Source organism: Cryptomeria japonica, chromosome 2, assembly GCF_030272615.1.
Source record: "Cryptomeria japonica chromosome 2, Sugi_1.0, whole genome shotgun sequence".
Taxonomy (NCBI): domain Eukaryota; kingdom Viridiplantae; phylum Streptophyta; class Pinopsida; order Cupressales; family Cupressaceae; genus Cryptomeria; species Cryptomeria japonica.
In genome coordinates this window covers 591,205,847-591,233,542 of record NC_081406.1, presented here as the reverse complement: position 1 = coordinate 591,233,542, position 27,696 = coordinate 591,205,847, and positions in this window count along the sequence as shown.

The window sequence follows — 27,696 nt, the reverse complement described above, 5'->3', positions numbered from 1 at the left end:
TGCTCAATCACAAAATGGGAGTCACACTCACTACAGTTGGATGGTTAAATCCAATAAGAATGTATTGCACAAAATAGAATCTTCATATGTTGGATTCAGTACCGGTGTAATGTTGATATGCTTTCACAAAAACCTAGCTTCACCTTCAAATGATGTCTTCATGTATAGCTCTGCTTAATCTCGCATATACCTTTACACAATTCTTTTCTGCATTCCACACTTGATCTTACAAATAAGATCTTATATTTATACCATAACCTAAGACCAATTTTAGTAGGTTGGCTCTACAAGATATTACAATAAAAACATTTTACAAACAATATAATATTCGATGCAATAACCGATTGAACATACCAGCGTAATGCATTTACAACAATAATTAATCATTTCCATAGCGTGCCATGCTGATCTGGAAAGATAAACCTGCCGGTGTAACCCTAGATAACCCTGGACCTATTTGCTCGTAAAAGCAAATATGCAAATATGAATATACCAATGATTAATTCATTAAGATAAGATGTCCACACAATGTCTTCGATATTACCAAGTGTCTTTCATATCATTCCAAGTGTCGGTGATCATTATATCCTGCCAGTGAACCATATACCAGTAATTGTGCAATAGCTACTTGCTTGCTGGTGAATGCTGATGGATCTCCAAAGTGCTAGTGTTTTAGTAGGTGTTGACATCAATGACAAAACCATACCAAAATACCAACAATCTCCCCCTTTGGCATTGATGGCAACACAAGATGGAAAAACCATCAAAAGTGCCAAAACAAAAATGCCAAAAACCAACAATCTCCAAAAAGATCATAACCAGAATACAAAGAGTAATAGTCTCTCCCAAACAACAATCTCTCTCCCTGGGAGCAACATGTGTTATCCAAAGTTCCTCAAAAGATAATATGTTTTTCCATAGATATCTCTCCCCCTTTGACATCAAATGCCAAAGTTATAATAAAACCAAGTTCATATACAAAATACCAATCAATTCAATATACCAACTACTCCCCCTGAGAAGTAGCTTCCTCATCAAAGACTGAAGTAAAAGATCTGTCTGTTAATTCTGCCGGTTGATGACAATTATCAAATGTCTAAGTCTCTAGCGGTGGTGGTATGACTCCAAGCTGATCTCTGAGATATTCAAAAGTCTCCTTGGGCAAAGGTTTTGTAAATATATCTGCAAGTTGTTCTTTAGTATTCACATAAACCAGTTTTATCTCCTTTTCTTCAACTTTTTCCCTTAGAAAATTCAGTTTGATAGAAACATGTTTTGTTTTAGAATGTAGTACTGGATTCTTAGATATATCAATTGTTGCAGTGTTATCACAATATATATTAATAGGTTTCTTGCATTTTACCTTTATGTCTTTTAACATTTGCTTAAGCCATAGTACCTGTGTATAGTTAGTTGCTGCTACAACATATTCTGATTCTGTTGTTGATAAAGATGTACAACTCTGTTTCTTACTCAACCAAGAAACTAGTCTGTTTCCAAGAAAGAATGCTCCACCGGTGGTGCTTTTTCTATCATCCACATCTCCTGCCCAATTTGCATCTATGTATGCATATAATTCAAAGTTTTCATTTCTAGGATACCATAATCGAAGATTTATAGTGCCTTGTAGGTACCGAAAAATCCTTTTTACTGCTGATTCATGATTTTCTCTAGGATTACTTTGAAATCTAGAAACAATACATACTACATTCATAATATCAGGTCTAGTTTGTGTCAAATACAGTAAACCTCATATCATAGATTTGTATCTAGTTGGATTAACAGGTGTAGATTCATCCATTTGAGATAATTTATCATTTGTAGTCATAGGTGTGCTTACCAGTTTAGAGTTCTCCATCCCAAATTTCTTTAGTAACTCTTTCAAGTATTTGGATTGACTCAAGAATATATCTTTATCAGTTTGTGAAATCTGCAATCCTAAAAATAATTTTATTTCTCCAATCATAGACATTTCAAATTCTTGTTGCATTTTACTAGAAAATTCCTTACATAAACCATCTTCTCCTCCAAATATTATATCATCAACAAATACTTCTATAATCAAGATGTCATCATTAGTTATTTTGTAATATAAATTGTTGTCTGCATTTCCTTTAGTAAAACCAATCTTTAAAAGATACTTATCCAATCTTGCATACCAAGCTTTTGGAGCTTGTTTTAATCCATACAGAGCTTTTCTTAACCTGCAAACCATATCATTGTCATCTATCAAAGAAAATCCATCAGGTTGTTCAATGTATACTTCCTCTTCAAGATCTCAATTCAAAAATGCACATTTAATATCCATTTGATAAACTTTATAGTTCTTGTGTGCTCCAAAAGCTAAGAATAATCTGACTTCCTCAATTCTAGCTACCGGTGCAAAGGTTTCATTCTAATCAACTCCTTCCTTCTGAGAATATCCCTTACTCACTAGTCTTTCTTTATTTCTGACAACCTTACCATCTTCATTAAGTTTGTTTCTGAATACCCATTTGGTTCCAATTACATTTTTATCTTTAGGCCGGGGAACTAATGTCCAAGTGTTATTTTTCTCAATTTGTTCTAATTCTTCTTCCATAGCTTTAATCCAAAATTTATCTTCACATGCCTCATTAACAGATGATGGTTCAATTTGAGAAATAAGACATACCTCTTCATTTTCCAATCTTCCTCTTGTCATAACTCCTTTAAACTTGTTTCCAATTATCTGATCTTCAGAATGATTCAATCTTACATACCAGGGTGTCTTTGTTTGTTGTTGTTCTTCAATTATTGTGGAATCCTCAGATGGTACCAGGGTAACTGGATCTTCATTCTGTACCGGTGGATTTAGTGTAGGTTCATTTGTCACAATTTTTGTTGCCGGTTCAGAGTCTATATACCTTGAAGTTCCTCTAAATTGTTCATCAATTTTTACATTTGTACTCTCAACAAATTTCTATAATCTCTTGTTAAAACATCTATATGCCTTGCTCTTAGATGAATAACCAAGAAATATTCCTTCATCACTTCTAGGATCAAATTTGCCAATATACTCATCTCTTCTGATATAACATTTACTTCCAAAAATTCTGAAATACTTAGGAGTAGGAGCATTACCAAACCATAGTTCATGAGGGGTCTTACCGGTTTCACCTTTGATGTGAACTTTGTTGAATGTATAGACTGCTGTGCTGACTGCTTCTCTCCAATACACATGTGGTAAATTTGTTTCTGATAACATACTTCTTGCTGAATCCAAGATAGTTCTATTTTTCCTTTCAACAACTCCATTCTGCTATGGTTTCTGAGGTGCTGATAGCTGTCTTCTGATTCCATTCACTTCACAAAATGTATTAAAGTCCTTAGATGTGAATTCTCCTCCTTGATCTGATCTTAAGCATTTGATTTTCTTACCAGTTTCATTTTCAACCAACACATTCTAGAATAGTCATCAATGATTAGCATGAAATATCTATCACCTTGTAAGCTTTTAGTTCTAGCTGGACCACATAAATCAATGTGAATCAAATCAAGAGCATTATTGGATTTTTCTGGAATACTTTTGAAACTAGCTCTAACTTGTTTTCCAAATTGGCATTCCTTACATATTGTATTCTGAGGTTTGACAATTTTAGGTAAATCTCTAACTGCCTTAGTAGTACTGATCTTTACCATGCAATCAAAGTATACATGACAAAGTCTCTTATGCCATAACCAACTTTCATCTATATGTGCAATCAAGCATGTCTTTTCATTGTTATTCAAATGAAAGATATTACCTCTAGTCTGATTACCGGTTGCAATTTCCAAACTAGTTCTATTCATGATTTTGCATTTTCCATTTTTAAATTGTAACTGAAATCCTTTCTCAACTAATTGACCAACACTTAAAAGATTATGCTGTAATCCTTCAACATTCAGTGTTATGCTTATGCTTACCATCAAGAGATATTGTACCCTTACCTTTGATTGAACAGGCTTTGTCATCTCCAAATCTTACCAAACCTCGATTGTATTCTTGAAAGTTCAAGAATTTACCTTTGTCTCCTGTCATATGATGTGAGCATCCTAAGTCAATGATCCATTCATCCTTTACTTCAACTTTAGCTGCTAGGGCTTGTTCTACTGGTTGAGAAGTAGGTTCCAGTTGATCTTCTGTTATAGCAACAAAAACCCATCCATTGTCTACTAGATCCTCATCAGAATCATCAGTCACACCTTCATCAACAATGTAACAAGATTTGTCTTTATTCTTCTTAAATCTATATCTCTGATATTTAGGATTAGGTTTGTATGTTCTTCTAGCTTCTTCTCTTAGTCTGACATGTCTATCAAGGCATCTCAAAGCCATATGACCAATCTTATTGCAGTTAAAACATTTAAAGGGTGCTTTACCTTCATACTTACTTCCAACTGGACCTTTAGGCATTTTCCTTGCAAATAGTGCTTCAAGTTCTTCAAATTCTTCATTTTCTTTCCTTCTTTCTTAAAGTTCTCTTGCATAAAAGGCTTTCCAATCAGATTTGTCAAATGATGGAGTAGATGATGTTGATGCTTTAAAGGCTAAATTTGTCTTTATAGTAGCAACAGGACCAAATTCTTCAATTTCAAAAGTTGAAAGTTTCCCAATCAATGTATCCCTAGTTACTGATGTATTAGGCATTGTTCTCAACTCATTTATAGCAGTAACCTTCATTTTATATGCTGGTGGAAATCCTCTTAAAACTTTTGAAACAATTTCATCCTCACTTAAGGTTCCTCCACAACACTTAATACCCAAAACAATTTCATTTACTCTTTCCATAAAAGCAGAAATCCTTTCATCTTCTTCCATTTTTCAGATGTTCATACCTAAACCGGAAGCTTTCAAGTTTTTCAATTTTGACTATGGAATTTCCTTCATTTAGTGTTTCCAAATGATCCCAAATAGCTTTAGCAGTAGACCTATCTGATAGTCCCATGATTTGTTGATCTGATAATGCACTCAAAAGTGCTTCTCTTGCTTTGCAATCATTTTCCTCATCTTTAGTCAAGTTAGTTGGACTGGGCTGACCAAGTACTACAGTAGTATAACCCTTCTTTTAACATCCTAGATGTCTTTTCCAATGCAATTTAGATGTGTCTCCATTTTGATCTTCCATATGCCATAGTTGGTTCCATCAAGTTTAGGACTGTCCTTCCGGAAATAATTAGTAGACATTGGATCTCCTCAAGCCGTTAAACTTCTGCAAAAGAGGACTAAGCTCTGATACCAATTGTTAGGTCCCAGAGACAAATGAGAGGGGGGGGGGGGGGGTGAATCAGTTGTCAAATGAATTCAAACCAAAAACAACTTAACCAACTTAATGATTAATACCGGTAAACCAGTTAAGTATGCTGGTAGACGTGGAAACCCTGTAAGGGGAAAAACCACGGTGGGAAACCTTACCCACAATCAGATGATACTACTATAGATAGTAAGTGTACATAAATGGGGTCGGCACATGCAGAAAGGCCAACAGCCTAGAGCTCACTGCTCAATCACAAAATGGGAGTCACACTAACTACAGTTGGATGGTTAAATCCAATAAGAATGTATTGCACAAAATAGAATCTTCATATGTTGGATTCAGTACCAGTGTAATGTTGATATGCTTTCACAAAAACCTAGCTTCACTTTCAAATGATGTCTTCATGTATAACTCTGCTTAATCTTGCATATACCTTTACACAATTCTTTTCTGCATTCCACACTTGATCTTACAAATAAGATCTTATATTTATACCATAACCTAAGACCAATTTTAGTAGGTCGGCTCTACAAGATATTACAATAAAAACATTTTACAAACAATATAATATGCAATGCAATAACCGATTGAACATACCAGCTTAATGCATTTACAATAATAATTAATCATTTCCATAGCGTGCCATGCTGATCTGGAAAAGATAAATCTACCGGTGTAACCCTAGATAACCCTGGACCTATTGGCTGATAAAAGCAAATATGCAAATATGGATATACCAATGATTAATTCATTAAGATAAGATATCCACATGATGTCTTTGATATTACCAAGTGTCTTCCATATCATTCCAAGTGCCGGTGATCATTATATCCTATCGGTGAACCATATACCAGTAATTGTGCAATCGTTACTTGCTTGCCGGTGAATGCTGCTGGATCTCCAAAGTGCTAGTGTTTTAGTAGGTGTTGACATCAATGACAAAGCCATACCAAAATACCAATACATATCATTATCATACATCTTATTTTCAAGATACATCTCACAAATCATATCATTGCATCATGCATCATCCAATCATATCCCTCAATATCAAATCACAGGCATTTATCTAAGCATTGCATCATCATCATAGAACCATCACATCAATGCATAAACTATAATCCATAAAACACATCACATGTGGATCAAAGAAATTGGTGTCATATATATATATATATATATATAAAAAAAATGGTCAAGTATACAAAAGATGTCATGTCTGTCCAACATACAACACAATGATCAAAATACAATGGAGACAAGACTATCATGTATGACTATCTCCTAAGGCTGATGGTCTCGCAGCAGATGTCCCGGCATCTGGATCTCCAGGTGGATCATGACGAGGCGACCCAGTCACATCTATGCTCTCCGTCCCCGAATGAGTCTGCCTGGATTGACTGGATCTCACTGCAGTATAGCTCGAAGCTCTGTGATCTCTAGGAACAACCTCCTTGTATAGGCGTCTATAGTACTCAGCCTCCTTGGCTACATACTACATTTCTCTCAATGTGTCTCTCACGGAACCACCGACTGCCACTCTCTCCAAGCTATCTGCTCGAGCCTCTACTTGACCTAAGCGCTCTAAAACTGTATCCCGCTCTGCTAATCTGCGTAATCTGATGTTGTTGGGCCAATCCCTTTATCTATAACTGCTGCACTGACAACTGTAAGGACCTAATCTGTGTGTCCTCTTGGAGGGTGGGTATCCGAATCTGGAGGGGTACATGTGTCATGGTACCCCCTGTCCCTGCCCCTGTCCTCAGCGCTGCTGGTGGTAACACATCTGATCTCCTCCTCTAGGTAGGCCACCTAAACTCATCCATCCCACCCACAACTACTATAACCTCACCCACTCCACCAACTCCAGCTGCCAAAACTCCTCTCCCTCTCTCATCAATTGCTTGCCTCACTACTCTATCTCCACCCTCTCCTCCTCTATCTCCTCACATCCCTCTATCTCTACCATCTCCTCCTCTATCTCGTCTCATCCCTCTATCTCCTCCTCTCCCTCTCTCATCAATTTCTCACCTCACTACTCTATCTCCTCTCCTTGCTCTATCTCCATGTCTCCCTCGACCACCTCCCCTCCCATCTCCCCCGTCATCTCCTCCACCATCCCATGTTGGCATTTTGTGAACCAGTATGAGGACATAATGATATTGTATGTTGTCATTGATGTTAATATGTGATATGTGAGAAGGGAGAACCAACTTATGTGTGAACCAGTATATATGCCAAAGTGAAGCGGTATATTTGTTCAAGATGACCCGGCATGTCAAGGTGAACTGGCATGTAGTTATGGGAACCGACACATGGAAGCATTGTATGACTACCAGTTGGTAGGTAGTTTCCACTTCAGGATTTTTGGTTTGAATACCTCAAGCTTGTGTGACTCAATTGGTGATCTTTGTGTGATGAGTTAGCAGTATAATGGAGAATAGATCATGTTGCCACGTAAGCTCTGTGCACGTGAAGGATCTTGCATGAAGAAGACTATTCCTATCTACCTTGGGAATGTGTGAAGTTTGTCAAACGGTGATAATGCGTGATGGGTTATCAGTCGCCATGAAATCGGTGGATAATGGATGATGGATAATTTCTTGAGATCGATTCAAGAGTGTTGCATTTAATGTAGTATGATTTAATGGTCAGGATTAAACCGTTTGAATTGCTTAACCTAACAGGTTTAGGGTTTAGGGTTTCTGCTACCGACCTGTCTATTTCCTTTAAGGTCGATGTTGTGTTTCTTTCAAAGGTTATTGGCAAAAGTTGTATGTGTGTATCCAAGGGAAGTGATACGTGATTCTTGCAAAACCAAAGGAGAGAAGAGATACCTGCAAAGTGAATGTGCAGAAGGTGAAGAGGAGCCAAAATGGATCTGCATTAGTATTGAGTACTGGTACTAGATAATTGTAATTCTTGTTGATCTTTAACCACTTCAACCATTGTGAAATCCCTTAACAAGGTAGCCTTAACCGGCTTGATACAAATCCCTTAACAGGGTAGCTTTAATCGGCTTGATTCAAATCCCTTAACAAGGTAACTCGAAGTTCTTGAGTTCTGGGAAGCTATGGAGCTCTGGAGATCATTTAGCTATTGAGTTCTTGAAATCCTCTAACAAGGTAACCCTAACCAGGTATTGTAGCCATCCCTTAACCCGGTGATCCCTAACAGGATCGGTTCCTAGCAGAACCTATTGTAATGTCTTTAATTGGACAAGGCTCCTAACAAAGAGGACTTCTAAAGAGTTCAAAAAGAAGCTTGTGGGTATTAATCCCCACCGTGGTTTTTCCCAGTTGGGTTTCCACATGAAAAATATGTGTGTCATGTGTGATGCTTTTATCTTGTGATGCTTTATTATTACCTATTGAGCATATGATGGTTCTGTGTTTTATGCCTGTCTATAAAACATATTGAACTAACTATTGTGAAGGTTTGATGATAGTTTACCTGTTCATGCATGAGGGTGTAATGGTACTATAGTATTGAGCTAAGAGGAAAGCTTAGTGAGTAACCAGTTTATGATTGTTTTAGTTGTTCTGGGTCTTACTGGTTGCACTCTGTTGCTACCAGTGTCACTACTTGCCAGTCACTTGGAGTATTTGCTGACAAACCGGTTTTGGATTGTATTTTGTCTGTACTGATTCACCCCCCCCTCTCAGTAGTAGTTTGGTACTATTCATTCATAATTGAGTTATCAATTGGTATTAGAGCACTCTAGGTCCTCTGTGTTGTAAGCTTAACTGCTTGAGGTAAAGATCCCAATCAAATGATGAAGAGGGAAGGTCCAAAGTTTAACAGGGAAAATTTTGGTATATGGAAAGATAGAATGAAGGTATTTATCAGAAGCATGGGTGCTCAACACTGGAGTTATGATGAGAATTTCTATGTTGTCCCTACTGGTACTCTCACTGATGACCAAAAGAGAGAGATACAAGAAAATGGGCAAGTCATGGAAGCCCTTATTAGTAGTCTATTTGACATTGAGTTTATTGATGTTTAGGACAAGGTAAATCCCAAAGAGGTATGGGATGCTCTTGAAAATATCTATGGTGGTGATGAACATGTAAAACAGGCTAAGGAAGAAAGCTTGAGAGGGAACTTTGAAGATATGCGGATGGTTGAAGGTGAGACCATTCAGCGGTATGGAATAAGAATCAAAACAGTTGTTGGAGAAATCAAGAGTGCAAGTGGTAAAATAGAAGATTCCACTGTGGTAAGAAAAGTCCCGAGATCCCTGTTACCGGTCTATGCAATAAGGGTTGCTGCTATTCAAGAGCTGAGATCAATAGACAAGACTAAGGTATCCTTGGACTCCATCATAGCCAAGTTGACAGCCTATGAGCTGAATAGTTTTGATGGCAGTGTTCAAAAGACTGAATCAACATTTAAAGCCTCTACTATACCATCCAGAAAAGGAAAAGAAGCTGGCACTAGTGGTGAACCTATACAAAGCAAAGAAATGAATGATGAGGAGATTCTGATGGCATTTGAAGCTCTCCTTGCCAGAAAGCTTCGTAAAGGAACTGGTAAATACAAAGGTAAGCTACCTTTGAAATGCTTTTCCTGTAACCGGATAGGACATATTGCTATAAACTGTCCAAATGGCGATAACAAGGACAAACCAGAAAGGTTCAGGAAATTCAAAGGAGGAAACTGAAGAAACTGCTTTGTAGCAGTTGATGAAGGTGTCACAGATGAGGAGATAGAAGATGAAGAGAATGAATACATTGTGTTTGTTGTTGTAAAGGAAGATGTGGTAGACAAGAAGGCTCTTGTCTCCCGGTTTGATAATTTCAAGGAGTGGATCATTGATAGTGGCTGTTCTCACCATATGACTGGTGACCGGAGCAAGTTTCTATCCTTGGAGGAGTATGATGGTGGTGTGGTTCGCTTTGACAATGATGCACCATGCATGGTCAAAGGTAGAGGGTCCATCTCTCTAAATTGAAAGAGTAGTGCCAACAATGTGTACTGGGTTGATGGTCTCAAACACAACCTTCTGAGTGTTGCCCAACTAAATGACAGTGGCCTCACTCTAGAATTCAAGAATGGAGTTTGCATAATCAAAGGAAAAGAGGGTGAATTGGTGGCCACTAGCATGCAGACCAAAGGTAACCTATTTCATTTGAACTCAAATATAAGCACATGTCTTATGGCTAAGTTTGATGACAGTTGGATATGACATAGGAGACTCTGTCATGTAAAATTTGATAACATTGTGAAGGCTAGTAAGATCAAGGCAGTTAGAGGGTTGCCGATGCTAAGCAAGCCAGATAATACCTTGTGTAGAGAGTGTCAATTTGGGAAAATGTCTTCCTCAACCTTTAAAGGTAAATCTTTCACTGCTGACAACTTGCTTGATCTTGTGCCAACTGATTTGTGTGGTCCTATGAAAACTAGAAGTGTGCAGGGTGATAGGTACTTCATGATTCTCACTGATGACTACTCAAGAATGATGTAGGTCACATTCTTGAAAGACAAGTTTGAAGCCTTTGTGAAATTCAAAGCTTTCAGAGCATTAGTGGAGAAGGAAAGTGGTAAAAGGATCAAATGTCTCATAACTGATCAAGGAGGGGAATTCACTTCTGGTGAATTCAACAAGTATTGTGAAGAATTTGGCATCAAGAGACAACTATCTGCCCCCCAGACTCCACAATAGAATGGCCTAGAAGAGAGGAATAACCGGACTGTGGTTGAAGCAGCTAGAACCATGTTGATTCAAGGGAAGGTAGATCACACCTTTTGGAGAGAATCGGTGAGCACTGCAGTCTACACAATGAATCAGGTACTCATCAAGAAAGGTAAGGACAAAACTCCTTATGAGTATTGGACCGGTAAGACACCTATGGTTAGCTACTTTAGGGTATTTGGTAGCAAATGTTACATCAAGAGGAGTGAACTTTAGGGAAAATTTGAAGCTAAATGTGATGAGGGAATATTCCTAGGATACTCAACCAAAAGTAAAGCTCTCAAGTGTTACAACAATAGGACTCAGAGAATTATGGAAAGTATCAATGTAAGAGTTGATGAATCCTCTGAGAAAACTAAGGAAATCGACAGTAAGTAAAACTGTAAATGAACCGGTTGCAACCTTCTGAGAATCGGTTGTCAGTCAACCAAGTACCAGTAACAGTGTTCCCGAACCGGTGAATGCTGATACTGATGAAGATGAGGATGAAGAGGAAAAGCAAGAAGAACCAGTAAAGACCATTCCTCGGTATGTCAAGCTGAATCATGATCCTAAGTAGATCATAGGTGATAAGGATGCAGGAATCCTTACAAGAAGAAAGATCAGAGAAAACTCATGTATGATCTCTAAATTTGAGCCCAAATCATTCAAAGAGGCTCATAAAGATGAAGACTGGATCAAGGCAATGGAAGAGGAACTTGACCAGATAGAGAAAAATGGTACATGGTCCTTGGTACCCAGACTAGAGCATAAAAATGTCATTGGCACCAAATGGGTGTTCAGATACAAGCTAAATGAGGATGACACATTGATTAGGAATAAAGCCAGATTGGTGTGCAAAGGATATGCTCAAGAATAAGGAGAAGACTATGGAGAAACCTTTGCTCCTGTAGCCAGATTGGAAGGAGTTTGTATGCTTCTTGCATATGCAGCTTTTAAAGGGTTCAAAGTATATCAAATGGATGTAAAATCTGCATTCCTAAATGGTGTACTTGAAGAAGAGGTGTATATTGAGAAACCAGATGGGTTTGCCCTATCTTAAGACAGTGACATGGTATGTAGTCTACATAAAGCCTTATATGGTCTAAAGCAAGCACCTAGGGCATGATATGAGCACCTACATTCTCATCTTGTGAAGATTGGATTTGAAAGAACAAGTGGAGATAGCAATATCTACTTGAAGTATAAAGGAGATCAGATCTTGATCCGTGAGGTTTTTGTTGATGACATTATCTTTCGTGGAGATGACAAGATAAGTCATGAGTTTGTTGATGAGATGAAGAAAGAGTTTGAGATGTCACTCATAGGGGAGATTAAGTTCTTCATTGGACTGCAGATCCAATAGATGAAAGATGGAATCTTTATCACTCACTCCAAATATGTCAAAGAGGTGTTGAAAACCTTTGGCATGGAAGATAGCAAATCGGTTGGTATACCGATGGTGACTGGTTGCAAATTGTCAAAAGAGGATGATTCCGCACTAGTTGATGAGAAAGAATATCGATCAATGATTGGTAAGTTGCATTATGTAGTGCATAGCAGACCGGATATTGCACATGTAGTTGGCATTACTGCAAGGTTCCAGAAAAGTCCAAGAGAATCCCACTTGGTTGCAGTCAAGCGGATTCTTAGGTATCTGAAGGGAAAAATTGACTATGGATTGTGGTACCCATACAACAATGATTTCATTATGAAAGTATTCATAGATGCTGATTGGGTAGGTAATGTGGATGACTGGAAAAGCACAACCGATGGTGCATTCTTTCTCGGTGGTAGACTGGTCTCATGGATGAGTAAAAAGCAGAGTTGTATCTCTCACTCTATAGTGGAAGCAGAGTATGTTGCAGCTTTCATGAACTGCACTCAGACAATCTGGATGAAGCATGTTTTAAATGGCTTCAAAATCCCTATATCTGAACTGGTAAGTATATTCTATGATAACACAAGTGTTATCAATATTTCAAAGAATCCGGTTTTACATTCTAGAACCAAGCATTTTGAGCTTAAGTATCATTTCGTGAGGGAAAAGGTTCAGAATAAAGAGATTGCATTGGAACATGTTTCCAGTAAGGAGCAGGTAGCAGACATATTCACCAAGCCTCTCCCAAAGACTACAGTTGTGTTTCTTTCAAAGGTTGTTGGCAAAATTTGTATGTGTGTATCCAAGGGAAGTGATACGTGATTCTTGCCAGAACAAAGGAGAGAAGAGATACCTACAAAGTGAATGTGCAGAAGGTGAAGAGGAGCCAAAACAGATCTGCATTAGCATTGAGTGCTATTACTAGATCATTGTAATTCCTGTTGATCTTTAACCACTTCAACTATTGTGAAATCCCTTAACAGGGTAGCCTTAACCGGCTTGATACAAATCCCTTAACAGGGTAGCTTTAACTAGCTTGATTCAAATCCCTTAACAGGGTAACTCAAAGTTATTGAGTTCTGGGAAGCTATAGAGCTCTGGAGATCCTTTAGCTATTGAGTTCTTGAAATCCTCTAACAAGGTAACCCTAACCGAGTTTAACCCTTAACCAGGTATTGTAGCCATCCCTTAATCGGTTGATCCCTAACAGGATCGGTTCCTAGCAGAGCCTATTGTAATGTCTTTAACCGGACAAGGCTCCTAACAGAGTGGACTTCTAAAAGAGTTCAAAAAGTAGCTTGTGGGTATTCATCTCCACCGTGGTTTTTCCCAGTTGGGTTTCCACGTGAAAAATATGTGTGTCATGTGTGATGCTTTTATCTTGTGATGCTTTGTTATTACCTATTGAGCATATGATGGTTCTGTGTTTTATGCCTGTCTATAAAACATATTGAACTAACTATTGTGAAGGTCTAATGATAGTTTACCTGTTCATGCATGAGGGTGTAATGGTACTATAGTATTGAGCTAAGAGGAAATCTTAGTGAGTAACCGATTTATTATTGTTTTAGTTGTTCTGGGTCTTACCGATTACACTCTATTTCAACCAGTGTCACTGCTTGCTAGTCACTTGGAGTATTTGCTGACAAACTGGTTTTGGATTGTATTTTGTCTGTACTGATTCACCCCCCCTCTTAGTATCAGTTTGGTACTATTTTTTCATCATTTTGTTATCATCCCATACCCCTCCTCCAGCTCCTGTCCCTTATCTCTTTGTCTCCCTAGCCTCTCAGGTTGCTCATCCTCATCATCATCAAAAGCGGGAATCATTTCCACTGGATTTGATATCCATGCCATGACATGGGCCACGAAGAGTGCTGCAAACTCCTCCGTCATCCCCGCATCTACCACCCCGTAGGCATAGTCCCATATCTGTCCAACCAAATGCATGTACTCCTCAACCACCGCAATGCTATCAATAGTCGGACCCCACTCCAACACATCCTGGCTCTGACAAGCATATAAGCATGCTCCCTGTGGTATACCTTGCTGTCGACCATACTGCCGCTGAACTCAGCTGTGCAAGAACCTCTCAATCATAAAAGCCATCTGCCCTATCAGGAATTGTGACATGTATACATAGGGCATCTCTAGCCCATCCTCATCCCACACCTCACACTCCATATACGATCTTTAAATAACCATATCAATGTCATCTAGCACCCTCCTCCAATGCTCTAGCTTGCCCAGCTTCCGCTGGACAACTATCCCTGTATATCCATATGCATAGGGGCGACCAATTGGCCTATCTCTATCTGCAAGTGGCCTTGTTGCAGGAATATGCTCCCAAGCTCACACCTGTAATAATGTGACCCCGACTGATAAATGTTTGTAGCCTAAGTACACCACCTGATGAAAATCTCTGTACAAATGGGCCAACATGTAGGACCCCCATGCAAATCGACAACCCTGTGTCACCATATCCTCCAAAACCAATCCCATCCCACTACCAGTCCCTTCGACCTACGGTCGGGACACAAGAAGCCACCTACAAAACCTGCCAGTACCGATGGTAGTGGGGCATAATCAAAATCTATGAACTCCTGCCAAGGGATCTCATACCCACAAATCAAATCATCATGAAAAATCTAGCAAAGCGCCTTTGTCCCACCCTCCTCAGTCTGCTCATAAGGAAATAGTGCCCCTACCATAGGAATTCATAGAATTTGATAACAATCCTTTAGAGTGACTATAATCTCACCCATAGCCAAGTTAAAAGTTTTGGTGTCACTGTGCCACCTCTCTTCTAATGTTGTCAATAAACCCCGGTTAATGATATACCGAGGCATGTCCAACAAAGACGACAACCCACATCTCTCTATAATATCTCTATCTACCTTTGTCAATCGTGAAATCAGAGACCATGGCCTCAGAAATTGCTCTCGTGACTGAAGAACCCCAAGTCGCTCATGTAACAAACAAAACATGTCCAAATATCAGTTACCACATCAAATCTGATATATCCAATCACAAATTCCATATCAACTTGAAATTACAAAAATCAAATCGATTTTCATATCAAACATTGAACCCATATCCAATCACAAATTCCATATCAACTTGCAACAACGAAAATCAAATCAAGTTTCATATCAAACATGAAACCCATATCCAATCACAAATTCCATATCAACTTGAAACAATGAAAATTAAATCAAGTTTCATATAAGAAATTGAACCCATATCCAATCACAAATTCCATATCAACTTGAAACAACGAAAATCAAATCAAGTTTCATATCAGAAAATCCAACCCATATCAACATCAAAATTCATATCAACTTGAAATAAATCCAAATCAAATCAAGTTTTATCTATCAAATCTATATCGAGAAATCAACTCAAATCCATATCGAGAAATCCAAATCCATATCACAAGACTCATATCAAGAACCATATCAGTACTCATATCGGACATCATATTCATGACAAAAAAAATTCAAAGATCTAAAACAACAAACAATCAAGATCATCATTCAATCACTCAGCTTGGAAATTCAACAACAAAAACAAATTCAAAATCTATCACAAAATCACATATCGGCACAACAGACACAAAGATTGGCTACCGCACCCATCCAGGAACGCTTGGAAAACACCTACTCACCCCAACCTATCTCCCTTCCTCTAATTTTACCCTGCAACATCATATTTTCCTCCTAAATCACTACATTTTCTGCCTATGCGCTAAGCTGCCACCTATGTGCTAGCTAAACCCAGCTACGTGCTGCAAATTTTACCCTGCACGCTAGAATTACCCTATACGCTACCCCGTTCCACCCATACGCCACCATCTTTCCCCTACGCGCTAGGTCTACTCTATGCGCTACCCTTTTCCTGCTATGTGCTACCTTGTTAGCCATATGCACTATCCTACCCCTATGCGCTAGCTAAAACTTTTGATACACTACCCAACACCCCTCGACGCTACCCTAATTAATTAACCCTATGTGCTATAGGTTTTATTGTATGTGCTATGAAATTGACCCTATGCGCTAACACATGAAAATCCAACACAAAAAATGAAAAACGTGCTCAAAATTGACCAAACAAAAAGAAAAAGGGGCAAAATTTAGATGACGTATAGGTGGACCATACGTGGTGGGCCGTCGGTATCGATGAACGTGCTCGAATCGGTGCGAAACATAGGGAACCAACATTTTGTCATTCTTCAAATGTCACTATCTCCAAAAGTCAACAAGCACAAATGATACAAATACAATCACTTTTCACCTTTTTATAGGGTAAAAGGAAATTAGGGTTAGTAGGAGGGGCATGTATTTTGCTCATGCTCTCTCTTATAACCCTAGCAACCATCATTATCAGGAGATGAATCAATTAGCATGCATTCAACACAGATAAAATTCTAAAATGTGCTTAAATCTACAAGAATTATCAACAACAATCAACTTTCAATTTTTTGATTCATCTCTTGAGGGGGCATCATCAATACCATTTATCAAATCTAGGGCACGACATCGACAATCTTGACACACGACATCACACCAATCAAATTTTGGTAACGCATCAATTTTCTTTGAATCAACATGTGCACACACGTCACTTCAAAGAGGGGCAAAATGTAGACATATAAAAATGACCACTTTCCTAAATGAATATTTAATGTTCATTTTATTCTCATTCCTCTATTTAGTTAAATCTAATTTAATTAAATCATCCACATTCCTCTATTTGATTAAATGAATTAAGCAATTTATTTATTTAAATTCACCTAAGCCTTTCATGTCATTTAATTGAATAAATCATTTTATTTAATTAAATTCCTTCTCTCTCCTTTTAATTAAATTTACATTAAATTAAATTATTCACTTTAAATAAATAAATCTAATTTATTTGAATCCCCCACTTGCATCTATTTTGTTGAAATAAAGCAATTTATTTTAATTAAAATTATCCTCCATCCACTTGCATTCTCCTACATCTCCCACTTGCCTCTTAACCCCCTTTCTAGATTCTTCTAGAACCTATCTAATCCTAATCAATTAGCCTAAACCCTTCAATTATCCCCTTTCCCTAAATTTGAGGATGTCACTTCTCAAGTTTGGAGTAAAGTCTTCCAAAGGCATTAAAGCCTTTATGCCTTCAACAAGATAACTTGTTGAGTTCCCCCAAATTTGGAAGGACTCTTACAAATTTATCCCCAAAGTCTTCCAAACCATTAATGGTTAACTAACCCTTTTGGCATGGTTAGAGACTTTTTGCCTAACTCAACCTTCATCTAACCCAGGGGTCTCATCGAGCATTCATGGCTTTAACCTTGGTTGTCCCTTTAACCCTTGCACAAGAGTTTATCCTTTGGGTAAAAGCTTTTTTATCCAATGGATAACCCTAGCCTAACCTTAACCCTTACCCACTAAGGTAACCATGAGGTATTCTCAAGAATTTAATGCTTATTTCATCTCCTCTCAAGCAATCTCTTGTTGACAATTTTCACCATTTCATTAGTGAGAATTGTAAACATGGATTGATAACTTTTAATCCTGACCCTTGATAGGATCATCCAATCTTGACCCTCCATTTCTCTATTTTGCCTATAAATAGAGCCCATTCCTTCTTCAAAAGAATCAGGTCTTTGGCATCAAATTTATAGACATTTTACTAAGCATCTAAATCATTTTCATATAGCATTTAACCTCTCTTTGATAGAAATAATCAAACCATCTTTATTTGTATAATCATGGTAGACTACTATGATATGCTAGGATAGTCTTGTTACTAATCCTTTCATCTTATCATCATACACATGCTAGTTAGTTCATCTTTTAATATCATGCAAATTAGGATCGCACTCATGTTAGATTGATCAAAAGAATCCCTCATTCTCATGATTGTCATCCCTAAGTCACTTTGCTCAGTGATCTGAGAGCAAAGGTATTGGCTTAAGGGGTCTTGTGAGATAGAGAAAAATGGAACATCCCTTGGGAAGTCGAGCTATTCCATATAGCTCCATAACTTGCACCAAGAGTCCCATTGGTGTGTGGACTAGTCATGATTTAATTAATTGGCTTTATTAAATCAACATTTGTTATGTAGGCAATGATTGTGATCTTTTGCAACATCCTTGACAAACCCTTTTAATTATTTTCTAACACCTTCAATGGGTAATTGAATATTGTAAACTCAATTGATGATATCTTAATGAAATTGGTGTCCCAAAAAATTACCTATAAGGTTTGTCAATTAGAAAACGAGACTAGAGTAAAGCAATCAATGAACAACATCCTAGGAATGTAAAGATTAGTTAAAATAGCTAACATATTGATATTCATATATTTATTCCTTTACAATTTTTTTGTATTTTAATGCTTGTTTTATTCTACATTAATACATCAATTTCTTAGAAATTTTCATAGCTTTTTTAATTATAATTTTAACATTGTTTAATACCAAATTTTTTTCTTAGATATATTATTATAAATTAATATAAATCATACTCTATAGATATCTTCATTGTTAATTTATTATTTGTCAAATAGCATTTATAATGATTATTCAGACATTTAGTGATGATGATGAATTTAAATTTTTTCATAAATTAAATTAATTTATACAATCTCTAAAAATATTTTCATATTCTATACAAACAAAAATATTCATTGTTAACTAATTATTTGTCAAATACCATCCATAAGAATTGCTCCATCATTTAGTGATGGAGATGGTGAGTTTTAAATTTTTAATAAGTTGCATTAATTTTTACTCTATACAATTTTTTTGTTGTCAACACAAACAAAAAAATTCTTAGTAATATTCATCTCTCTCTCTCTCTCTCTCTCTCACACACACACACACACACACACACACACACACACACACACACACACACACACACACACACACACACACATACACACATTTCCTATATTTTCTATCTCTCTCTCACACACACATACACAAACTACATGTTTATCCCTATCTATCTCTATATCTATCTCTATATCTGTCTCTATATCTATCTCTATCTTTCTCTATTTTTATCTCTCCCTCTACCTCTTCCTCTCTATCTGTCTATCTATTTATCTCTTTTTCTCCATATAAATATTCCCTCTCCTCCCCCTTTAAAATATTAAAAATGAATTTTAATTCAATTTCAATACTTTAAAATAAAATTTGATAACACTAACTTCTATCCTCTCCCCTTCTTCTCTCTCCCTCTATCTTTATCATTCTATCTCTCCCCCACTTTCCATCTTCTTATATCACTATCTCTCTATCCTCTATTCTAGTACCACATATATCTCTATTTATTCCTCTCTCTCTCTCTCTCTCTCTCTCTCTCTCTCTCTCTCTCTCTCTCTCTCTCTCTCTCTCTCTCTCTCTCTCTCTCTCTCTCTCTCTCTCTCTCTCTCTCTCTCTCTCTCTCTCTCTCTCTCTCTCTCTCTCTCTCCATATACCTCTTCCTTTCTATATGTCTATCTCCTTATCTACACCTCTCTACTTTTATCTCCCCCTCTTCTTCTCTCTATCTATTTCTCTTTGTCTTCCTCTCCCCCTCTATGTTCAACTCTACTTTTATTTAGTCTAGACTAACTCTGCTAATGACAGGAACATGATGCTCTGTGTCCCTTGTTTTTGTTGTCTTCATGTGTAACTTAATTTCTTATAGATATTGTTTTGGATTCTTGATAGTAAAGATGTACGCTATGGGATCTATCATATTATGCACGCAAGGGTCAAAAAGTGGTGATTTCAAAGAATCATCTGAAACATACCCCTATCACACCATTATCCATTTGTTTAGAGAACCAATTTTTTTAATAAAATACCCTATTACGATTTTAGAAAACCCCTAATTAAATCTTTAAAAATGTGTCAGACCACTCACGTAATAAGAATTAATGTTAAGCTGGGAGGACAATAAAATGTGACTACTACCATTTAGGGTTTATTGTCGATCGCGTTGGTTAATAGGTGTAGACACCTATTTCTGTCCACTTAATTAAATAAATTTTATGTGTTTAATTATCATTTATCCAACCATTAATTAAATTAAGATTTAATTAATGTCTCCTTTCTTCTATTCAACTATTAATCAAATTTAATATTTGATTAATTAACCTTTCTTCTGTTAATTGAATAAATCCTATTTATTTGATTAAACCCCCTTTCCACATTTAATTGAATTTACATTTAATTAAATTCATCTTCTGATATAAATAAATAAATATTTATTTATAGACTACCCTCCCACTTGTGTTTCCCTACAAATGCAAGTTGCACCCATTAATTAATGAAATAAATCATTTTATTTTACTTTAAAATCCTAATTTCTCCCACTTGCATTCTCCTACAAGATCCACTTGCATCCTAATCATTCTTCTAGAACCTCCTAAATCCCACTTAATTAAATGAAATCCTATCCTAAACATTGTCACATTCCTAAGCAAATACCAGTCACTTATCAAACGCCCAAAGTCTTGAATAACCATTAAATGCTCTTACATAAGCCATTAAGGGTTTTCTCCCTTCAAACAAGTTAACCTCCAAAGTCTTCAAAAAGAATTTATTTCTCTTACAAGACTTCACTTCTCAACACACTAACCTTTGCACAATAGTTTGTCCATTGGACAAAGTCTTTATCCTTGGATAATAGCTTTATCCAATAACCTTTCCCATGTGGGATTGACCACCATGTCTACTCCAACATTTAATGTTTCTTCTCTCTCCTCTCAAGAAATCTCATGGTGACACTTGTCACCATGGGATTGGGTTGAAAATCTCACATGGATTGAAAAACATTCAATCCTATCCCTTCTTAATCCAAATCAATCTTGGCCATCCAATTGACCATTTCTTCTATAAATAGCTCTCATTTCTTCATATTCTGGATCCCAAGTTATAGCATCCTAGTTTTATGCATCCAGGTTATCAACAATTTGCATTTGCCTCTCTCACAAGCTTAAAGCATTTTTGATAGCATTAATAGCATTATCATATCATTATAGTCTTAGAATAATCATGTTTAGCATATCATAAGCATATCATATTAGTAGTATATCATCTTAATATCATCTTCATGCCCGTTTAAATATCATCCTAATCTCATCATAGCTAGTTTCATATCAATATCATGCTGAGATCTTAGTTGCACATTGCATTTATATCTTTGATAATCTATCCCTCATTCTTTGGGTAGTCATCCCAGAGATCAAGTGCTCATATAATCTGAGAGCTATCTTGGTTTGAAGGATCCTTGGAGATAGAGAACAATGGAACAATCTTTGCAGATGGATGATTAACTTGTTTTTTCATTTAGATCTTTATTTTGTTATGTTTCATTGGTATACTTTCTTGTCTATGCTATTGATTGGCTAACCCTCATTTCAAGTATACAATAGGAATAGGCATTGATGAAAAGGCATTTTTGTGCCTTTTATTTTTTTATTTCACATCTGTAGTGGGAATTATTTACCTCATGTCTAGTTCCTTCCCTTGTTTCCATACTATCCCATGTTTTCTTTGCCCTCCTTTGTGCGATGATCTCCTTCATGTAAAATTTTAGGTAACGTTGAGCTATCATTCCTTCTTGCAGTTTGTTGTCTATAATAAACATTTAACTAGTTTGCTTTTCTTTAACTATCCTTTTTCATGATTTATTTGTATGGCATTGAGGTTTGCATTAAAATGATTTATTTAACTTTATAAAATAAAATAATTACATGGACTATGAAATAATTAGAGAATTGTATGATTTTATTTTCAATCCTTGGTTTATAATCATGAAATATTTTGGGTAGAGGATTATTGTCCTGCTTTTTCAATCGGTTTCATAATTACACATCATACATGCTCTCTAAGTTTCAAGAAACATCGAGCTATCATTTCTCCTTGCATTTTACAGACAATGATATTTGTTAGTATGTTTTCTTCCACTTATCATGTCAATTTTACATCACTATATGGATGGCATCTAGATTTGATTATCAAGAACTCTTTGACTTTGTATTATGAAAAAAATTTAGTGACTTTGAAATAATTAGAGTTTTTTTCCAAGTTATGTGGAACCCCATTTATATTAATGATTTTTTTGGGTATGACTTTATAGTGTCTAGGGTTTCATTTCCATGAACTGTTTAAATTTATACAACGAGATAACCATAGCGACTATGAAATAACTAGAATATTGTATGCATTTATTCTAAAACCCCGATTTATAATTATAAAATTTCATGGTCGTGCTAATATTTGACACACTTTTTCTATAGATTCCAAATATATTGTATAGGGTTTCGTTGTTGTGTAATCTATGGCTATATATACTGAAATAATTCGAGAGACTATCAAATAAATAGACAATTTTATGGATTTATTCTCAAACCCCCATTTATATTCATGCATTTTTTTAGGTGGGGGAATATGTCACACACTTTTTGAATAAAACTAGATGTATCAAGTACTCTTGTTCATATTGGTATTCATGTTCTACTTTAAAACTATATACACCATGAATAAACTTCCATTGAATGTATGTATGCATGCATATATGTGTGTATGTATCTAGATACATATACACATGTGTCTATCTATATATGTATATATGTGTGTGTGTATATATGTATGTATATATGTATACACATATATGTGTGTGTATAGTGTAGTTATCACCAAGTTTCAAAAATATGTCATACACATACACAAACCTATATATATATATGTGTGTGTGTGTGTGTGTGTATATCCCAACATAGTTGCTTTCCCAGCATAGACTAATCTCTACATTTTAGGAGTATCTCATACACCCTTTTAACCAATTTCATAATTTATCATTGTGCATTTCTCTTGGTAGGCTATTATTTCCATCATGGAATACCTTTTATATTAAACACAACAACATAAAAATTAATCAATCTTGTGCACATTATCATATATACATGATTTTATGAATTTGTTTGTATATATTCATCACACACTGTATATTTTATATAGTATTCTTAAGCCTTTTAGACCATGCATGTTTATGTTTCTCTTATATTTTATGTCTTATCTCTCTCAATTTTTTTTTCTTTCTTTTGTTCTACCTTAAGTTGTAGAGAAACCTCTCATGTCCAATCTCCCTCTTTCATTGTATCTTGTGCTTCACCTTTTCCATTTGATATTTTCTTTCTTGCTTCACTAACCTAATTGTTGATGAATAAATGATGAATAGTTAGTACCAAACCAGTACTGAGAAGGGGGGGGTTGAATCAGTACACGCAAAAACACTTTTCCTGAACCGGTTTGACTGTACACACTAAACTTTGAGTGGTAAGCAATAACATCGGTCTAAATCAGATTACTACCAGTAAAAAATAGTGAGAATGTGAAATACATAAACCAGTAACCCTTAGCTTTCCATACAATCTAATACCTCATCTCCACTTCACCCTTATGCATAAACAAGTAATCTATCATCAAAAATATAATGACTGCTAGTTCAACATGTTTTACCACTTTGACATAAAACACTAAACCATCAGATGAAAGGCATCACACATGACACACTGATTTTTCACGTGGAAACCCAACTGGGAAAAACCACGGTGGGGATGAATACCCACAAGCTGTTCTTGAACTCTTTTGAAGTCCGCTTTGTTAGGAGCCTAGTCCGATTAAAGACTATTACAATAGGTTTTGCTAGGAACTGATCCTTCTAGGGATCACTCGGTTAAGGGATGGCTAAATACCCGGTTAAAGGTTAGAAGCCTGTTAAAGGTTACCTTGCAAGAGGATTTGAAGAACTCATTGAATTGAGTCACCTTGTTAAAGGATTTACACAAAAGCCTGTTAAAGCTACTCGGTTAAGGGATTTTCCAACTACTGAAATGGTTAGAAGTCAACAGGTAATACACTAATCTGATAACAACACTCAATGCTAAGGCAGATCCACTTTGGCTCCTTTTCTTCTGCAATCACACTTTGCAGGTATCAACACACTTCTCCGGTCTGGCAAGAATCAAGTATCACGCACTGGGATACACACATAACATTTGCCAACAACTTCAAAATGAAAAGTATCATTGATCTTATAGGAAATAGATAGGTCGGTAGCATAAACCCTAAACCCTAAACATTTAGGTTTTACAATCTAGTCGATTCAATCCTGACCGTTAATCACACTGCATTGAATACAACAGTCTTGAATAGATCTCAAGATGTTCTCCAATGTTCATTCTTTGCCTCTTTAGGAAGCTGATAACCCATCACGCGCTCTCCACCATTTACAGAGACTTTTCACATTCCTGAGGTAGATAGGATCAATCTCCATGCAAGATCCTCAAGGAAATCCTTCACGCATAGAAGGTTGACGTGGCAACACTTATCTAGTCTTTATTACAATGCTAACTCATCACAAGATGTTATCGATTGAATCGCACAAACTTGGAATGCATCAACCGGAAACCGTGAAGTTGAGACTACCAACTGGTAGTCATACCAGATGAAACCCCAATACAAAACTTCCATTTACCAGTTCTCATTCCAACATACCGGTTCACCTTGAACAAACATACCGCTTCACTTTTTCACAAATGCTAGTTTACATCATCATACCAGTTCTCTTTGCCAATTTTCTTACTACAACATACTAGTTCATACTTCAGCATATTGACATCAATGACAACAGACAATATCATCATGTGATCATGCTTTGCACATATGCCAACAATCTCCCCCTTTGGCATTGATGGAAATATACAAAGATATCTTTCTTTCTGCTTCAGATCTTCTCCCCAGTCTTCTCCCCAATACGGTGGATATCTTTTCCGCTTCACATCTTCTCCCCCTTTGACAACAATGCCAAAGTGGAGGCATACACATCTATGATCCACTATACTTCTCCCCCTAAGGAGTAGCATCCTAAAACACACCAATCCTAAAAAAGATATATCAATTTAAGACCTGACTGATGTGGAGCACAAACCTTTAGTTCACCTCTTGAAGGGGTAGCACCCCTAATTCACCTCTCAAATAGGTAAAGGTAGCCTTAGGTAGAGGCTTGGTGAATATGTGTGCTAATTGCTCCTTACTAGAAACATTATCCAATACAACCTCTTTGTTCTGAACCTTCTCCCTCAAGAAATGATACTTGAGCTCGAAGTGCTTGGTTCTAGCATGTACAACTGGATTCTTGGAGATGTTAATTGCACTTGTGTTGTCACAAAATATACTTACCGGTTTAGATACAGGAACTTTGAAGCCATTTTATAAATACTTCATCCAAATTGTCTGGGTGCAGTTCATAAATGCTGCAACATACTTTGCTTCTACTGTAGACTGAGAGATACAAATCTGCTTCTTACTCATCCATGAGACTAGTTTACCACCAAGAAAGAATGCACCATCGGTTGTGCTCTTCCAGTCATCCACATTACTAGCCCAATTAGCATCTGTAAACACTTTCAGGTGGAAATCATTATTGTATGGATACCATAATCCATAGTCAATAGTTCCCTTCAGATATCTAAGAATCCGCTTGACTGCTACCAAGTGGGATTCTCTTGGGCTTTTCTGTACCAACCGGTTTGTTGTCTTCCATGCCAAAGGTCTTCAACACCTCTTTGACATACTTGGACTAAGTGATAAAGATTCCATCTTTCATTTGTTGAATCTGTAGTCCAATGAAGAACTTAATCTCCCCTATAAGTGACATCTCAAATTCCTTCTTCATCTCATCTGCAAAGTCATGACTCATCTTGTCATCTCCACCAAAAATTATGTCATCCACAAATTCTTCACAGATCAGAATCTGATCTCCTTCTGATTTCAAGTAGATATTGCTATCTTCACTTGTTCTTTCAAATCCAATCTTCACAAGATGGGAGTGCAAGCATTCATACCATGCTCTAGGTGCCTACTTTAGTCCATACAAGGATTTATGTAGCCTACACACCATGTCACTATCTTCTGATAGGGAAAACCCATCTGGTTGCTTTATATACACCTCCTCTTCTAGTATTCCATTCAAGAATGCAGATTTTACATCCATTTGATATACTTTGAATCCCTTGAAGGCTGCATATACAAGAAGCATACGAACTCCTTCCAATCTGGCTACTGGAGTGAAGGTTTTTCCATAGTCATCTCCTTCTTCTTGAGCATATCCTTTACACACCAGTCTGGCTTTATTTCTTACCACTGTGCCATCTTCATTCAACTTATTTCTGAAAAACCCATTTGGTGCCTATGACATTTTTATGCTCAGCTCTGGGTACTAAAGACCATGTACCATTCTTTTCTATCTAGTCAAGTTCCTCTTCCATTGCCTTGATCCAGTCTTCATCTTTATGTGCCTCTTTAAATGTTTTAGGCTCAAATTTAGAGATCATGCAAGAATTTTCTCTGACCTTTCTTCTTGTAAGAATTCATGCATCCTTATCTCCTATGATTTGCTTTGGATCTTGATTTAGCTTTACATACCTAGGAATGATCTTAGTTGTTTCCTCTTTCTTTTCTTCTTCATCCTCATCTTCATCAGCATCAACATCTACCGGTGTAGGAGCACTATTACTAGTGCTAGGCTGTTTTGCAACTAGTTCCTAGAAGGTTACTACCGGTTCCTCTCCTACTTGCTCACTGTCAGTTTCCTTAGGTTTATCAGAGGTTTCATCAACTCTAACATTGATACTTTAAACAATTCTCTAAGTCCTATTGTTCAAACATTTGAGAGCTTTTCTCTTTATGGAATACCCTAGGAATATTCCCTCATCACATTTTGCATCAAACTTGCTCTAATGTTCACTCCTCTTGATATAACATTTGCTACCAAACACTCTAAAGTAGCTTACCACTGGTGTCTTACCAGTCCAATACCCCTAAGGAGTTTTATCCTTACCATTCTTGATGAGTACCTGGTTCATAGTGTAGACTGTAGTGCTCACCGCTTCTTTCCAAAAGGTGTGATCAACTTTTCCTTGGATCAACATTGTTCTGGCTACTTCAACTACAGTCCAGTTGTTTCTCTCTACTAGGCCATTTTGCTGTGGAGTTTGGGGGGCAGACAGTTGCCTCTTGATGTCATTCTCTTCGCAGTACTTGTTGAATTCACCGGAAGTGAATTCTCCTCCTTGATTAGTTTTCATAGGACCACACAAATCAGTATGCACAAGATCAAGTAAATTGTCTGCAGTGAAAGATTTACCTTTGAAGGTTGAGGAAGACATTTTCCCTAGTTGACACTCTCTGCACAAAGGATTCTCCAGTTTTCTCAGCATAAGCAATCCTCTAACTGCCTTGATCTTACTGGCCTTCACAATATTATCAAAGTTTACATGGCAGAGTCTCCTATGCCATATCCAGCTATCATCAAACTTAGCCATTAGACATGTACT